At 48.4% G+C, this 16,421-nt stretch overlaps 1 long non-coding RNA gene across 1 annotated transcript in view; it reads right to left on the reverse strand.

Annotated features, from left to right (window-relative positions):
* LOC137632838 (uncharacterized) overlaps positions 1-16,421 on the reverse strand; it is a 484,672-nt gene that overhangs the window by 453,450 nt on the left and 14,801 nt on the right. The window contains exon 2 of the long non-coding RNA XR_011042130.1: positions 7,174-7,253. This is a non-coding gene — a long non-coding RNA (uncharacterized lncRNA). The remainder of the gene's footprint in view (positions 1-7,173; positions 7,254-16,421) is intronic.

Consider the following 16,421-nt stretch of genomic DNA (forward strand, 5'->3'; position numbering starts at 1 on the left):
GATAGGCTAGCAGGAACACTGTCTACCCAGAAAGGTGGTGGTCTGGGGACTACGTAGTGGTTCGTCAGGGGGGTCTCTTTAGAGACTCGAGGACTCGAACCACGTTCCAAGGAGGAGGTCTCACCTTCGACTGAGGGCACGAGAGGACAAGGCTTCGCATACGAAGGAAGAGCTCCAGCGGGGGGGAGAAATGTTTGTCCCTAGAGCCAGGAGGCAAGCCTTAAGGCTGAGAGATAGCCTTTCACAGTCGAAACTGAAAGGCACACTTATCCCGCAATCCCACTAGGGGCTCCGCTATGCTGGAAGCGACAACGTGTGGAGGGATGCCCTCTCCCCGACTGGGGCGACTGTGGAAACCAGACGGGCCAGGGAGGGGAGACGTAACAACCTTGGGTTGGAGGGTCTTCTCGTGTGAGGAAAGGTCTCGCGACCTTCCTCTGCCTTGGTACCCTGACGTCTGAAGGGAAGGCTACGGGAGATAGGAGCCTAAGAGCAGGCTCGGTATACCAGACTCTGAGAGGGCTGCGGGGAGGACTTCTCGAGGACCACCATGATCTTTAGAACTTGGTAAAGTCCGAGGAGCTTGTCACGATGACGAAGAAAAACTCGCCCTATCAACTGGGAGACTACTTGCAGAAGACTTGCGCAGGTGTCCATGCCTCCTTTTCGCCACTTTTTGCGAAAATCCTCTCTCTTTGAGGTGGTGCGGGATAGACTCCCGGCGGGAAGAGGAGCAAGCTACGGAGGCAACACATCGATGGTGTCCCACCGTTGCTGGAAGGCCTCCTACCAGAGGGCCTTGGGATCTGTGACCGGGGAGCAGTACAGCGGGAGCTTGCAGCTCAGTGCTGTAGCGAACCGGTCCACTGAGGGAGCCCCACCGAGGCAGGACTTGTAGGCTACTTGAGGATCCAAAGACCACTCGGAATGTGGTGTCCGTGACACACTGCTCAGACTGTCGGCGAGCCCATTCCTTTGCCTGGAATCAAGCGAGCTGCCAAGGAGACCGAGGGGGACTCGGACCATCCCGGTATCTCTACCGCAGGATGGGATGGTTGTACTGAAAAGTACCTCCTTGTCTGGGCCAGAAAACCATCACTGTGGTGTTGTTGTTCCTCATAACCACAGAGTAGTTCGCCAGGCTAGGTGGAGCTACTGAAGAGCCAGAAACACAGTTTCCGTCTCTAGTAGGACTAGAGAAGGTTCTTCCTGATTCTGACCCCCGGCCTGAGGACCCGTGGATCAGAACGTGGGCCCCCCCCCCCTTTTCTTTGACGCGTCCGAAAACATCATCAAGTCAGGGGGAAGGACGAGAAGGACCACTCCCTCTTGTAGGCCCTCGTCAGCTTCCCACCCCTATGGGTTCGTCTGTACCGGTTGTCCCCTAGGGGTCTCGGCGTCTGGGGAGACGCGCCCCCGACTCCCCCACGCCCTGAGTCGCCACTGAAGAGAACTCATCCTGAGGCGACTGTTGGAAACCAGACGGGCCAGGGAGGGGAGACGTAACAACCTTGGGTTGGAGGGTCTTCTCGTGTGAGGAAAGGTCTCGCGACCTTCCTCTGCCTTGGTACCCTGACGTCTAAAGGGAAGGCTACGGGAGATAGGAGCCTAAGAGCAGGCTTGGTATACCAGACTCTGAGAGGGCTGCGGGGAGGATTCCTCGAGGACCACCATGATCTTTAGAACTTGGTAAAGTCCGAGGAGTTTGTCCGAATGACGAAGAAAGGAAGCCTTCGAGTCTGCCAGGATCGGCCAGCCACCCAGGAACGGAGTGGCTGGATGCCAATGCTGAGCGCCCGTGAAGAGATCCGAGAGGAAGTATCGGAGAACTGTTGAGGTGCCGTGGAGAGGCCGAAGCACAGCCCTTGAACTGGTATACCCGCCTTCCAGGCAAACTCCAAAGTACTTCCTTGAAGATGGGTGAACCAGGACCAGAAGTACGAGACCTACCGGACCAGTGTACCCATGAAGACTTGTGGTCACACCGCAAAGCTGACCGCATCTGCTGTCGCTATGCTGGACAGAGACTGTTTGACAACCCTGTACAGAGTCGAGGAGGGAAGGAGGCAACTACGGAAGCCCTGAAACCCATTGGCCACCTCTTGGAGGGGGCGCCTCTCCGACATGGACTGGACTTCCGCCCGGAGGACCCGTCCCCTCACCGATCCCTACCCATGGAGGAAGGAGGGGCTCGAAACCAACCGGGACTGTTGAAGGAGACAAGTTCGGAGAGCTGGCCCTTGGCCTAGTCTTTGGCACTCTCCATTCCCTGAGACCAGGGCAAGCTGCACTGGCGTAAGGGAGCCCTTGGGTGAGTAGAACTCGGTCCAGGACCGAATCCTTCCCTTACCGAAGAGGAATCTCTGAATCTGGGATCCCCTTGAGATTTCTCCTGAGGGCCAGAACCTGCCAGAATGGCAGCAAGGTCTCCCATTCCCGGAGGCTCTTCCTAGGAGACTCGTAGACATGCCCCAAGGGTCCAACTGGATCCTGTCGGATCCTTGTGGAAGACAGGGCCTCAGGATCCCTCCTAGGAGGGAAACAGGACCCCAGCGAAGAAGGATGTAAGGCTTCACCCCCTCTGCACGATAGGACCCTCAGGAAGAGGCGGAGATTCTCCCTATGGAGCGAAGGGGGAGAGGACCGGGTCTTCCGTCCCTCCTGGGGATGGGCAAAGCTCATCCGTGGGGGAGGGGAGATGGACACTGAGGAGGGCTCATCGCCTGCGTAGGGACTTGGAAATCGCCGACGATCGCCTTACATAGTTGGAGATCATTCGCACGCGGGCACTATGGGTCCCCGCCCACTGTCCCCTACGGTTTTCTCTCACGCTAGCGCCGACGATCTTCTTACTCGCGTAAGCACCGAAGATCGGGAGATGGAGACTGAGGAGGGCTCATCGCCTGCGTAAGGACTCGCGAAGGGACAGGATAGTCCTTGGGGAAGATACCATGCCATGGATTCCTCTCACCCCCTTCAGGGGGAGAGGAAGCTGCTACTGATTAGTGACCCTAGTCAGAAGGCACAGGCTCATCGCCTGTTTGAGCACTCTGACGACGACCAATCCTTGCGCTGACAGGGAGTCCCTCTGGAGGGAAGAGGATCGTTCGATCCTCTTGGGGAGATGACACATGAGGGTTCGCCCGTAGAGAAACTGCAGTGAAGGGAGAAGAGACCTTTGACCTGTCCGGAAACCTCCTCCCCCTCCGGAGAGGGCGCTGCTCTGCGCTGCTCTGCGCTGCAGGGGAGGGAAACACGGAGGTGGCCTGACTGCCATAAGCCCTGATGTAAACAGGGCGCGATCGTGTCGGAGAACGGTGCGCCGATCACGCGAAAAGCACAGATCTGGGTAGCGCGTGAATAAAGCATGTGTAGCAGATAACCACGCCTGCATGCCCGCGAACCCGTGTAAGCGTGGGCGTATCGGCGACTGCGTGAACGATCTCCGCGTCTCCGCGCGTATGAAAATCGCTGGCGCTGGCGCTTGCGCGTGAAAGATCGTGGGCGAGGGAAACCATCCCACGCGCGAACGATCTCGGCGAAAAAGGATCGCCGGTGCTAGCGCCGACGGCGATTGCATATGGGGAACCATCCCACGCGCGGAAGAATAACGCAGAAGAAATGCTGACGATCTTCAGTGCTTACGCGAGTAAGATCGTCGGCGCTAGCGCGAGAGAAAACCGTAGGGGACAGTGGGCGGGGACCCATAGTGCTCGCGTGCGAATGATCTCCAACTATATAAGGCGATCGTCGGCGATTCGCGCGAGCCCGGACGATTTCCAACCCTCACACGTAAGCGACGATTGTCGGAGCTCGCGCGAGAGAAGATAGTCGGTGATCACGAGCAGGAACCTCGGTGCCCGCGCGGACGATCTACAACAATCGCAAGCGGGAAACCGCGCGCGGACGATCCGTGCGATGATTGCGTGAGCCTCAATGGTCGCGCGCGGGAAACTATCCCGCGAACGGAACAATCTTCGGCGCTCACGCGTACTGTGAAGATCATCGGCGCACGCGCGCCTAGCGCCGAATCCGAAAATCGGTGGCGAGCGGCCGTCGGCGATCGCGTGCGGAGAACCACACGCGGATGGCCTCGTTGTCGTGCGTGGGAAACCATCCCGCGCACAGAACGATCATCGGAGCCTAAGCGTACTAAGAAGATCGTCGGCGCTTCCGCTTAGCGCCGAATCCGAAGATCGTCAGCGTTTCCGCTTAGCGCCGGATACGAAGATCGCCGGCTAACGGCCGTCGATGATCGCGTGTGGAAAACCGCGCGCGGGAAACCATCCCGCGCACAGACCGATCCTCGGTGCTTACGCACACTAAGAAGATCGTCAGTGCTTGCGCGCCTAGCACTGGATCCGAAGATCGCCGGCTAACGACTGTTGCCGGGATGACAATCGCGAGTGGAAGGGCCTTGAAGGTCGTGCACGAGAAACTATCCCGCGAGCGGGCGATCATCAACGCTTACGCGTTAGCGGGAACACAAGATCGTCGACTAACGATCGTTGATGATCGCGCGTCCCTCGACGATCGCGAGATCGCGCGCGGGAAACCATCCCGTGCGTGGGCGATCATCAATGCTTATGCGTTAGCGCGAACAGAAGATCGTCGGCTAAACCGTCGACGACCGCGAGGTCGCGGGCGGGAAATAATCCCGCACGCGAGCGGTCTTCAGCGCTTATGCGTGAGTGAAGATCGTAGGCTCCTGCACAACAGAAGATCTTCGGAAATGGTTGAAGGATCGCTAACTCGTAGATCAGGAACTGGGATGTGTCCCTAAAAGAGAGAGCATCCCCTGAAGAGGACCAGGAGGTCTACTTCAGTGCCAACGATCAACTGAATGACTGCTAAATACTCCGAGGAGTGGTCTCTGTGAGGTACCTTTCCCGCGAACGGGAGAGGTGGCCTTCGTAGAAGAGACTTAGAGACACCGTAGGCTGAACCGCTGGTGAGCGCCAGTGCGCTATCTCAGGAACCCCAACGATGTGCGCAAATGCGCAGGAAACGTTGGTAGCAGCCTAACTGAATACTGGAACAGGGAGTCTCTAAGGCAGTCTCAGGAACAGCAGGAACAGAAGTAGAGCGCTAGCGCGTAAGGGAACGTTGGCGCGCAGGTGATACCTGGTACTTAAGGGACTTACTCAAGGTGTGAGAAAGTCTCTCCTGCCCCGAAGGGAGGAGCCCGTTAGATAACGGGGGCGTGGGCGCCAAGGCGCGTCTGCAGTCAGGAAGAGATACACCAGGCAACAGGAACACTGAGGGACGAGAGACCAAGGGTCTAACGAAGCCTGAGTAGCGAGGCCCCGAGGGGATAGTTGCAAGACCCCGACGGGTCAAAGCAACGAGAAACCGAAGTTTCTCCGTCACTAAACACCGAAGCGTAGAAGTGACTAAAGTTATGAGAGCCCGAGGGAACTGCGTAACTAAGATCCGAGACCCTGAAGGGTCAGGGAAAAAGAGAAACCAAAGTTTCCCTGACACTAACACTCAAGTGCTAGCGACTGAACAGCAAGCTGTTGATGACAGGAACAATCCTCCGAAGAGGAGTCTCTATGAGTGGTCTCTCTCGCGAACGAGAGAGGTGAGCACTTCGTAGAAGAGACGTGAAGGAGCCCCGAAAGGCCATGAGATCAGCAGACGTAAACAGGAACAATCCTCCGAAGAGGAGTCTCTGTGAGTGTCCTCTCACGCGAACGGGAGGGAACACTTCGTAGAAGAGACAAAAGGAGCGATTCTCTGAGGAGAAGCCCTTAGTGCGGCCTCCCTCGTGAACGAGAGAGGGCCGGACTGATCCTGCAGCTGCTCAGCCCCTTGAGCATAGCTACAGAAGCGACCGCTCAGCTCCGAGAGCATAGTCGCTAATACCATGATCTAGCCTTGCAACCGGTCAGCCCCTTGAGCAAGTCACAAGGGCAGTCGCTCAGCCCCAAGAGTATAACCGCCAAGGACCAAGGAAAAGTAAAAGGGAAGTTAACTAACTACCCTGGAGGCGAACCTCCTTATCGTTCTAGGATGCAAAAATGAGCTGGCAATAATCACGGGGGAACCTCTATGAGAAGGGAACGCCCCTGACGAATGCCTGAGACGGCGGCGAAGCCGACTCCCTAGGATAAACAGGACAGCTCTGTTTCGAAGGCACACACAACAGGCACGAAGAAACAGCATCGTAAACTGGAAAATAAAACAGAATAATTATCTAACAGAAAATTCCCCGGGTGAAACTCCAAAGAGAAACCCCGAGGGAAAGAACATAAGAACGAAAGAAGGTATGCGCCCCCCTCCCCCACCCGGCATGCCCAGGTGAGGGGGGGGGGACTAAAGTTAACAACACAGAATTATAACATGATAATTATACAACTGACTTTGAATGTTCCAAGGATCACCGACCCCCGAAGGGACGTAAGCCCTGAGCTGAAAAGTTAAAACACATTTTTATTCGTAAAAAATAATAAGAGACAGAATAGACGAAATAGCGACTCGGTTCTAAGAATCTATCGTAGGCGTAGTACGAAGTAAGAGGTGAGCGACCTTAAGAGAAGGGCCGGACTCCACGAAAGGCAACCATGGTGGCCTAGAAGTGCAAGGCCGTGATCACGGAAAGATCGTGGTGGCCTAAGCCAGCGAACTCTAGCAGACATACACAATACACACCGCACAACACCGAAAGCAAAGGATACTTACATTTTCTATACACAAAAATATATATAAACATCAGAAATGTTTAAATATATCCAGTATAAGAAAAGGTAAGTTAAAAGACAAAACAATAATGGCCGTCAAGAGAGCATAGGAGCGGAAACCTCCGATCACTATGCGAGCCAAAAGTAAAGTGGAGTATTCTCCGGTGTGTGTGAGGGGGAGGGGTAGCTAGCTACCCCTCCCTACCCCACCGCTAGTTTAAAACTTTATGGCTCGTCATCGGCTGTGTTGAAGTAATCACCCCATGTAAATAGCGTGGTTTGTATTCAGTCACGGAACAAAGCCTAATTCGTTCTAGACCCTAGAAAAACACATTAAATGATTATAAAAAGGATATGCACCACTAAACAGTACTAAATATATGAAAATTACTGTATTTTGATTATTTAATAATAAAGTAACATGTGTAATCTGAAAAAGAAGGGCTTAATTAGAGAAAAAAGTAAAAATAGTAACAATGTGGAACCTTACCTTTGGAGTGAGGCGATGTCCGAGAGCGAAGTGTGGAGCGGTAGAGGAGGATGAAAACGGCGGAAAACGTTTACGTACAACTGGAAAAAAACGTAAACACTTAACTTTACAAAACAGATTTATAAATGACAGAAAACATGAACACTTAACTTTACAAAACAGAATTATAAATGACAGAAAACATTAACACTTAAATTTAGGAAACGCATCTACAAATGGCAGGGAATATTAATAAACTTGAAATATTTTTTTTCCTTTCTATTTTCTTTTTTCTTTACTTAACGTTTCCTATTTTCTAAATCTAATTAAATTACGGATTTTCTTCACCAATGCCATTTTCTTTCATTTCTCTGCTTCCACCAAAGGCCTCTTACTTAAATATTTATCCAAAGAAGCTTGTTTCTGCCTACTTCTTAGAATATTCCTGAGCACACTTAACCGCATGCCAGCCTCGTATTTCCTGATTATTTCCATCTTCGTCTCCATGGAAATCATCATCCTCTTCATTCCCTTGACAGCAGCGACTTTCTTGGGAACCATGGCTAATGATATACTATCGTAAGTATTGCACACGATACCAGTACGTACTGTAAAATTGTTACAAAAGTGAAATCACAAAGTCAATGCGTACGATACTGTTGCCGGAACGAGAAGACATAGGAACGCCGATACGTAGATGCAGGATGGGATACAATACAGTAGATGCCGACCAATAGGAGAGCAGGATCTTATGGTGGTAATTAGTATCCGAGTAGGGAGATAACCAATGGGAATGCAGGAGGATGGTAGCAAATTTATAGGCTGGCAGCAAGTGAATCTTAAAATCCGTTTTGGATACAGTAGGGCTCCCGCTCCATACCATCTTTTGTTGTCCAAAACATTTTTCGTGATCTGAGTCGAAAAATTCTTCGCATATCCTTTTGTAAAGTGAAAATTTAGTAACTCGATTCTTTTGTAGCTGGAGGTTTGACTATATATATATATATATATATATATATATATATATATATATATATATATATATATATATATATATATATATATATATATATATACATATATATATATATACATATATATATATATATATATATATATATATATATATATATATATATATATATATATATATATATATATATATATATATATATATATATACAGTATATATATATATATATATATATATATATATATATATATATATATATATATATATATATATATATATATATATATATATATATATATATATATATATATATATATATATATATGTGTGTGTGTGTGTGTGTATATATATGTGTACACACACACACACACACACACACACACACATATATATATATATATATATATATATATATATATATATATATATATATATATATATATATATATATATAAATTTATATATATATATATATGTATATTTATATATATATATATATATATATATATATATATATATATATATATATATATATATATATATATATATATATATATATATATATATATGTGTGTGTGTGTGTATATATATATATGTGTGTATACACACACACACACACACACACACACATATATATATATATATATATATATATATATATATATATATATATATATATATATATATATATATAATGAATGGCATTTTTACTTTTAGGAAGCTTGACATTTAGTAAAAAGGCGAAGGAAAGCAGATACTTCAGCATTTGGACAGTTTATTTTTTGGGCTCAAGCCATGTCGTTCTGATGGAAGGTTCCTATAAGTAGCTTCCTAAGGGATATTTGACTACAGTGATATATCCAGAGAATTTACCTTTAGGTCTCCAGAATTCTAACTCCGGGCGCGAATATTCTTAAAATTTCTCTTAAGGATATCGCATAATTGAGGGGACGTATATCTTGATACGATACATAGCAATCTTCACCCTGAATAGCGTTTTCGCCTCGAGGGGGAAGAGTGGCAAAAAGAAGGGGAGCCGTTATCAAGGTTACCCTTTCTCCCATATTACTATTGAGTATCTAGATGGCACCATATCCAAGATGGCAGTTATTCCTATTTTTGTAGCGAATTCGCACGGTGGTGTGCCCTGTTGATCTAACGTTTTTGATCGATTTTGAGGATTTATTAAGCATTCTCCAGCTTCTTTCGCCTCTGAAAAGTTGAGTATTGATTCTTTACAGTGTATAATTTTTAGTTCCTGCTTCACAGTGAAATATATTTTCATAATACAATAAATTTTTGAACATACTTACCCGCTGGTTATATCAGAATGGCTAAAGTCCCTGGACGCCCGGCAGAAATTCAAAATCTCACGGCAATCGCAGATATTCCAGGTGTATACTAGCGCCCTCGCGGTAGACAGGCCGAACTATTCCAACCAATTCAGACCTTCCATGCCCCTTGGTTTCTAGAGGTGAGGAGGGTGGGATTATAACTTATATAACCAGCGGGTAAGTATGTTCAAAAATTTATCTTATTATGAAAATATCATTTTTAAACATAAAACTTACCCACTGGTTTTATAAGAATGGCTGATTGACACCCTTGGTGGTGGGTCAGAGACAGCAACGTAATTGGAAATTCACTTAAGAGTCAAATATAAACTTAAGAGGTTCGTACCTGATAAGGAAGCTGATTGCAATGGTTCTCTGCCTCATTCTGTCTGCTATCTTTAGGAGATCCAGCGGTCCACCCAGAGGGCTGACGATCTCCAGGAACTGTCAAACGGTGCCATAACCTATAACTTGACAGGACCTCAACTAATACCCTTGTTCCGGGCGCTGTCAAGGAACAAAATGACCACCTGACCAAATCAAGGATTGCGGAAGACTGTCGACCAATCTCCACATACAACCATAAAAACTATACAAGTTCCAAGAGGGAGAATAGGGTACTAGGAATTAGGGGAGCGTAGTGGTAGATCCTTCACCTACTACTGCATTCGCCGCAATGAATGGACCCAAGGTGTAGCAGTCCTCATAAAGAGTCTGGACATGTTTCAAATAATGGGATGCGAATACAAATTTACTACTCCAAAAAGTTGTATCCATTATGCTTTGCAGAGAACGATATTGTTTAAAAGCCACCGAAGTAGCTACGGCTCTAACTTCGTGCGTTAAGGTCCGCCTCACCACACTGGGTGTGAGCCTCTCTAATCAAGAGCCTTATAAAAAAAGGATAAGGCGTTTTTCAACATAGGCAGTGTACTGTAGGCTTCTTAACTGCACACCAAAGAGCCTCTTAAATTCTTTGTTCTGTCCAAATAGAACCTTAGTGCTCTAACAGGGCAGAGCACCTTCTCCAACTCCTCGCCTGCAACATCATAGAGATTAGCAATCTCAAAAGACTTAGGCCATGGATGGGAAGGACGTTCATTCTTGGCCAGAAAATCAAGCTGCAAGGAGCATTTGGCTTTCCGATCTCGGAAACCAATGTTCTTGCTCAAAGCGTGAACCTCACTGACTCTCTTAGCTGTCGTCAAACTAACCAAGAAAAGAGCCGTCAAGGGTAAGTCTTTAAAAGAGGCCGAGTGCAAAGGCTCGAATCTGTCACTTATGAGGAATTTAAGAACAACATCCAAATTCCAGGCAGGCGATTCTTGTTGTCGTCTCTCAGAAGTTTCAAAAGACCTAAGAAGATCTTGCAGGTCTTTATTGTTGGAGATCCAAATCTCTGTGTCTGAAAACAGCTGCCAGCATACATCTGTACCCCTTGATGGTCGAGGAGAAAAAGTTATGCTTATTTCTAAGATCAAAGAAGAAATCGGCAATCTGTGCTATAGAGGTACTGGATGAAGAAACCGAGTTAGCTCTACACCATTCTCCGAATACCTCCCACTTGGACTGATACACCCTGATGGTAGAAGTCCTCCTTGCTCTTGTAATAGCCTTGGCTGCCTCCTTCGAAAATCCTCTACATCTTGCGAGTTTTTCGATAGTCTGAAGGCAGTCAGGCGTAGAGCTCGGAGGTTTAGATAGCTTCTTGCCAAGTGAGGTTGTTTGAGAAGATCTGCTCTTAATGGTAGGCTTCTCGGAATGTCCACCATCCATTCCAGTACCTCTGTGAACCAACTTCTTGACGGTCAGAAAGGAGCCAATAGGGTCATCCTGGTTCCCTCGTGAGACACGAACTTCTGTAACACCTTGTACAGGATTTTGAAAGGTGGGAACGCATACACATCCATGTGTGACCAATCCAACAGGAACGCGTTATGTGAGCTGCCTCGAGATCCGGAACTGGCGAGCAATATGTCTCCAGCCTTTTCGTCTTCGAGGTTGCAAACAGGTCTCCGAGAGGACGACCCCACATCCGCCACAGTCTCTTGCAAACGTCTAGGTGCAATGTCCACTCTGTGGGGAGAACTTGATTCCTCCTGCTGAGTCTGTCCGCACTCACGTTCTTGACTCCCTGAATAAATCGTGTCAATAAGGTAACTTTCCTTTCCTCCGCCCATACGAGAAGAGGTCTTCCTATCTCGTAAAGAAACTTCGAGTGAGTCCCGCCTTGCTTTGCTATATAAGCCAAAGCCATGGTGCTGTCGGCATTAACCTGTACCACTTTGCCTAGGACTAGATTCTAGAAGCCTTTGAGGGCTAAATGCACTGCTAAAAGCTCCTTCTGATTGATATGAAGGTTTTCTTGCTCCTTTGTCCACAGACCTGAGATCTCTGCCTTCCCTAAGGTTGCTCCCCACCCTGAGTTTGAGGCGTCGGAAAACAACACGAGGTCTGGGCTCTTTTGCTCCAATGAGAGGCCCTCCTGAAGTCTGTGTACGTTGTTCCACCACTGAAGGTGTGTTCTTAAAGGATTTGTAATGGGAATACTTTCCCTGTCGAGACTGTCCCCTTTCTTCCAATGATAATTGAATGAAATTGAAGGGGGCGCAAGTGCAGCCTCCCCAGTGACACAAACTTTTCCAGTGACAAAGCTTTAGGAGGGCTGATTGAATCCTTGCAGGCGACGGAAAAGCCTGAAAAGTCCGACTCTGAATCTCCATCCCCATTCCAGTACCTCTGTGAACCAACTTCTTGACGGTCAGAAAGGAGCCAATAGGGTCATCCTGGTTCCCTCGTGAGACACGAACTTCTGTAACACCTTGTACAGGATTTTGAAAGGTGGGAACGCATACACATCCATGTGTGACCAATCCAACAGGAACGCGTTATGTGAGCTGCCTCGAGATCCGGAAGAATCTTCTGGGATGGAATCAGCTGTGACTTCTTTGAACTCGCTAGGAGTCCTAATTCCTTTGACAAATTCAATGTCAGCTGCAGATCCTTCAAACAGCAATCCGCCAAGGGGGCTCTTATGAGCCAATCGTCCAAGTACAGGGAGGCTCTGATGCCCCTTGAGTGTAGCATGCTCGCCACATTCAGCATGATCTTCGTGAATACCAGAGGAGCTGTGCTGAGACTGAAACATAAGGCCCGGAACTGGAAGACTTCCTTCCCGTACACGAACCTCAGATAACGTTTGCTACTCGGATGTATTGGGACATGAAAGTAAGCGTCCTGGAGGTCCAATGATACCATCCAGTCGCCCTTCCTTACTGCTGCCAGCATGCTTTTCCGAGTTTCCATGGTGAACTTCGAATTCTGGACATAGCTGTTGAGGGCACTTACATCCAGAACTGGCCTCCATTCCCCCGAACTCTTGGGGACCAAGAACAAACGGTTTTAAAACTCTGGCGATTTTAAATCTCGCACCCTCTCTATCGCTTCCTTCTCTAGCAAGAGAAACATCTGAAACCACATGGCTTGCCTCTTTGGTCCTTCCCTGTATTTGGGCGAGAGATCCATAGGATCTGTGGCTAACGGAGGTTTTGAGAAGAATGGGATTTTGTATCCTTCCTTTAAAACAAGAAAGGACCAATGATCCGCTCCACTTCTCTCCCAGGACTGCCAGACGTAATTCAGCCTGGCCCTCACTGCTGTCTGAAGGAGAGGGCAGTCAGACTCTGCCTTGACTGGATTTAGCTCCTCTTTTCTTGGACTTCTTCCCGTCAGGCCTGAAGTTACCCCTTCCGGCAGGTTTACCATGAAAGGGCTGAGCGGATTGTGAAAACAAAGTAACTTCCTTTGGTCTACGGGAAGGGAATGAAGTAGGCAGCACCTTCCTAGCCGTCTTGGCAACCAGATCATGGGTGGCCTTCTGGGTCAGTGCAGCGGCAACTTCCCTTACCAACTCTTGAGGGAATAGCGCAGAAGACAGTGGCGCAAAAAGTAACTCCGATCTCTGAAAAGGAGTGACCCCCACGGAGAGGAAAGAACACATAGTTGCCCTCTTCTTGACAACTCCGGCTGTGAATAGGGCAGCCAATTCGTTTGAACCGGGCAGCCAATTCGTTTGAACCATCCCTAACCGCCTTGTCCATGCATGACCTTAGTTGAATGAGGCTACTAGTGTCAGTGCCCTTCATCTCCGACACCTTACTCCCCAACTCCCCAACTCCCCAAGGCTCCCAGAGACCAGTCCAGAAAGTTAAACACTTCGAAAGCCCTAAACATGCCTTTCAAGAAATGGTCAAACTCAGACATAGACCACCACACTTTAGTCTTCCTCAAAGCTAGCCGACGTGAAGAGTCTACTAGGCTCGAAAAATCTCCCTAGGCAGAGGCAGGAATTCCCAAGCCTAAGACTTCTCCTGTCTCATACCAAACACTAGACTTGGAGGTTAATCTGACAGGAGGAAAAGCGAAACACGTCTTGGCAAGGACTTTCTTCAAATCCACCCACACTCCAATTAACTTTAACGCCCTCTTAGAGGAGAGAGAGAGTACCATCTTCGTGAACATAGCCGCTCTTGCTGCTTTACCAAGGATAAATTCCGAAGGCGGAGAACGCGGGTCTACAGGAGTAAAATGGTCTGAGAATAACTCCATAAAGACTAGCATTAACTTCTTGAGGTCCACTGAATGTTGAGGTGGTTTATCCTCTTCTCCCTCCGAGATCTCGTCCAACGGTTCATCCGGAGAGAAAACCTCATCTGGCTCCTCCTCCAAAAGAAAATCAGCTGCCGCAGCAGTGACTTGTTCAGAGAGGCGCCATTCCTGTATAGACGCGTCAGCGCTGACGTGCATGCGTTTGCGCTGTTCAATATTCCCATCTGCATGACGTTCACTAGCCTTGCGCTTGTTGTCACGTTCGGTTTGTGGAATAGTATCCAACTGACGCGAGGCGACAAGGGTCGACTGACGCGTGGCGTCATGGGTTGGCCGACGCGTGGTGTCATGGGTTGACTGACGCTTGCTGCCATGGGCAGACTGACGTGTGGCGTCATGGATTGACTGACGTGTGCTGTCGTGGGTAGACTGATGCGCGGCGTCATGGGATGACTGACGTGCGCCGTCATGAGTAGACTGACGTGCGGTGTCATGGGTTGACTGACACTGACGCTGACGCTCCGTATCGCGTCCGCTTCTGTCCTGCCGCTTAACGGCCCGCTCCGTTGTTTGGTGAACGTCGTCGCGTTTGAAAGACCGACGTTCGGCGCTATGAGCGGTCGATTGATCCTGAGAAGCAGGTCCCTGACGAGACGCATCCACCTCAACCTGTCGTTGAACACTGCGGCTGGGAGATCGCCTGTGCGACTACGCGTCAGCACCAGAATCAACAGGCTGCCTGTGCGACAACGCGTCTAAACCGGAAGACTGGCGCCCAACCGCACTGCCAACAGCAGGCCGATAAAATTGCATAAACAACGAGAGTTGCTGCTTCATGCTCAACAGCATAGACCATTTGGGATCACCCTTGGGCAACACGCGTGCAGCCTCTTCCAACGCAAATTCGCCTTCCTCATCGCTTCCAAATCGCTCCCCACTTTCGGGAGATGAGCACCATTCCTCTGGAAGTGGCGGTGCATGAACCGTAACACCAGAACCAGGGATCAGCTCCGAATCTGACTGTACCAACATTATCTATTTCAGAACTCCCGTCAGAGCATTTCGCAGGTGAACCCTCGCCAAGGGCTCAAAAACGCTCAGGTGTATCCCAATGGCTACAGCCAAGCTCTTGCGGAGGAGAATCATGCTGCTGTACCACTGCGTCTGCTTTTCTCTTATGAGGTCTAGAGGCCTGATGCCAGACCTCATCACGCGTAACTTCATCCGAAGATGGCGATAATGCACTAACCTCACCTTCCCTATGGTGAGGGTTAGTGACCTGTGATACGACAGCAAGTACGCTCGAGGGGACGTCTGCGCGAGTGATGACGCCTCTCGTTCCCTTTCGCCATTCGACGTTACTTCTCCCATAGGTTCGGGAGCTCGAAAGAGGTCTAAGGTTAGGTGAACGACAGGATCGCGCAGACGCACCTTCCACAACACTGAACACATTAGCCGAACTTTTCGCACTTGATAGGTCGCCTGTGCGACATCTTTTAAGCAAATCAATTTCGGACATAATCTGGTTCTTGTCCGCCGCTAGTGATTCAACTCTTACGCCGAGAGCTTGAATCGTGGACAACATATCCTTCATCGTAGGTTCCTTCGGTTCCTGATCTACCACTACAGGGGAAGGATTAGGATCAATGACATTGGATACTGGTAAATCTACAGAACGAGAAGAACTGCGTCTAATTCTGTCTCTCTCTAGTCTCCGAGTATAGCGCTCAAAAGCTAACCACTCACTTTCGGTCAAAGAAAAGCCTTCTTTGCACCGATCTCCAAAAGTACAAGTTTTGCCCCCTACATTTCATACAAATCATATGAGGATCAACAGAAGCTTTAGGAAGACGAGTATGACATCCTTTAATACACTTCCTATACTGTATACAGGGAAGGGGTCGGCCATATTGAATAGTTATGAGAGAGATCAAAACATAAACAAGGGTCAAAACTATCTAAATAAACCCAAAACAACAAAGATTTCAAGATAATATGAAAGAGAAATCAATAAAGCGAAAGCCCAAAACCAAAAGACAGTGTACATCACCAAATAAACCATTCAAATCAAAGTAGGTTGCAAGTGAATTCCAATCGTTCCAGCCAGCAATGGCGGCAGAGAAGGTCTGAATTGGTTGGAATAGTTCGGCCTGTCTACCGCGAGGGCGCTAGTATACACATGGGATATCTGCGATTGCCGCGAGATTTTGAATTTCTGCCGGGCGTCCAAGGACTTTAGCCATTCTTATATAACCAGCGGGTAAGTTTTATGTTTAAAAAGACATAGTTACCCCAAAATAGGATCAACCACAAAGGTTAACATATATAGGACTTACCTGTTTTGGTAAATCTTT

The sequence above is a fragment of the Palaemon carinicauda genome, chromosome 42 (genome assembly GCF_036898095.1).
Source record: "Palaemon carinicauda isolate YSFRI2023 chromosome 42, ASM3689809v2, whole genome shotgun sequence".
Lineage (NCBI taxonomy): Eukaryota > Metazoa > Arthropoda > Malacostraca > Decapoda > Palaemonidae > Palaemon > Palaemon carinicauda.